The sequence below is a fragment of the Austrofundulus limnaeus genome, unplaced genomic scaffold, assembly GCF_001266775.1.
Source record: "Austrofundulus limnaeus strain Quisiro unplaced genomic scaffold, Austrofundulus_limnaeus-1.0 Scaffold15, whole genome shotgun sequence".
NCBI classification, from domain to species: domain Eukaryota; kingdom Metazoa; phylum Chordata; class Actinopteri; order Cyprinodontiformes; family Rivulidae; genus Austrofundulus; species Austrofundulus limnaeus.
Window position 1 is genome coordinate 1,517,033 of NW_013952417.1, and position 2,051 is coordinate 1,519,083.

At 39.1% G+C, this 2,051-nt stretch overlaps 1 protein-coding gene across 5 annotated transcripts in view; it reads right to left on the reverse strand.

Annotated features, from left to right (window-relative positions):
• Window positions 1–1,090, reverse strand: part of fam49a (family with sequence similarity 49 member A) — a 72,975-nt gene extending 71,885 nt beyond the window's left edge. For 4 of the 5 annotated variants that reach the window (XM_014002819.1, XM_014002824.1, XM_014002818.1 and 1 more), the window contains exon 1: window positions 949–1,089. The gene's annotated coding sequence lies outside the window, so the exon portion shown is untranslated. Of the gene's footprint in view, window positions 1–948 lie in introns of all 5 variants that reach the window. The other variant, XR_001309832.1, reaches the window with a different exon arrangement.
• Window positions 1,091–2,051: the final 961 nt, after the last annotated feature.

Genomic DNA, 2,051 nt, shown 5'->3' on the forward strand with positions numbered 1-2,051 from the left:
GTATTTTTTGTGTGAAAACTGTTTAGATTGTCAAAACGCCTGTGTTTTTAGGGTTATTAACGAAGTTTGTGTACTCAGACCAGTAATATTTGGGGTCACAAGTTTTTTGCCGTGGATATTTTGTGGGTCAGAAGACAAAAAGTTTGGGAACCACTGATTTAGACAAAGTGAACACTTTCAGTTCAAGATTCAGACCTGTGGAAAAAAAAGCACAAACTGGTTTCAAAAGTAAAAAATGTTAGGAATAATTTTCTGAGTTATGCATATCACAGCTTGAAACTGAAATTCATTTTGACACTAGTTCTAGCAAAATTTCAAGTCTCCATCAATTTCTCAAACAACAAAACAATAAACATAGAGGTGTCACCATTCAAGTCATAACTCTGAAGACTGGAAATGCTGGTGCTAATTAATTACACGCAATTAACTATTGTTTATGAAGGAATGAGGAGTATTTCACCACTGACCAGAAGTCGTTCACTTAAAAACAAGTTCACCTCACAGACTATAGCTTTTATGTGTCTGCTGCAGCCAAAAGGTAACAGGTTTCACAGGCGACATGTATTAAGATATTTAAAGAATATTCGACTTCAGCCACCTGCCTGTAGTGTTGTCACTCTGCGTCCTACAGCTTTTCCCACTCACTCAGTTTGTCCAAATAAAATCAACTCAGACATCAAAGATAAAGATAAAGAGAACTTTAAGTGAAATAACGCCGGCACTGCTGTCGGTTCAACTTCAAAAGGTTCAAGGGGAACACGAACATTTGTTCCGCACTGCACGCACACCACCACGTATCAAAGCAATGATACAGGAGTTAGCTAACACGTTAGCGCTTCCATCTATCGTCTCTGTATTGATTTGACAGGACGCGCAGCTACGTCCAAGTTACATTAACATTAACTCCACAGCAAGCTTAATTTAAATCACTCGAGATACAAAACTCACCGGTCGATCCAGAGGGGCTTGTTTAAAACAGAAGTAAACACCGAAGTCCGGTCAACACAGCACCGACTGAACCAGCCCGACCTTTGAAACTCCGTCTGTACCCAGCAGCAGCAACAGACGGCGGCACTAACCAACACTTCCCCCTCCCTCTGTCACCAGCACTTAAGCCCCGCCTACCAAAGTTTTGATTCGTCAGATTTTGGGGATAGTGCCACGCTAGCCAATGACATTACAGCGTTTCAGTTTTCTTTGTCCAATAGCTGTGCGAGTATGGCAAGCCATTTTGCYATAAATCACGTCCTCTCGGAGAGTTGTTTAATCGAACCATTTTGGTCTCTAAAATTAAATTGTAAATTGCTGGGTTGCAGATGATGTAGTGTTGATGTCATGAAATGCAGATGGGYGCAGGAAGTAAAGGAAGCCATGTTTCCTTCTGTTGATTCAGTGTCAAAATGCCTAAATTCTGTGTGTTACAACCACTCTAATCAGGAGAAATATCAAAGGMTTTTTTTCATGTTCTGAAAGTAGTSTGTCACAAGGGAGTTAAATTTTAAAAACTTGCAGGAAAAAAATAGGACAAAAGTGGATGACAATCTAGGGCTAAAAACAGGAGGGGCGGAAACGAACAATGCAACAGTTTGCAGTGACCACTTTCTTACACATAAGGATTGTATTATTTAAATCATAGTCAGATATTTTCCTGGATACTTGAATTTAGGTTTACAGAAGCTAAATAAATTATCTGCAAGTAGATCTAAGCACATAGAAATAACAGGTGTAACTTCTTGTTGGCGTTAGCATTAGCATTGTTATCATAGGCTAACTACTTAAAACAGCACAACTCACTCAGGCAGAAACAAGTCAACAGACATTTAAAGTTTCTTTGGATCCTAAATGTTTGACCCAACCTGAAACAAAATTATTGTAGCTCTGAGGCTTTTGAAAGCTTTCATCTGGCTCGTCGTAGCCTATAACGTGTGCAGCACCAGATAGTAGTTTATGTTGATCGCCTCAACACAGGGTAAATCCTCCAGATTATTTAACAAGTCCTTTTTTATTAAGACAATATGAATCATATCCTAAACGTACACATATATACACAT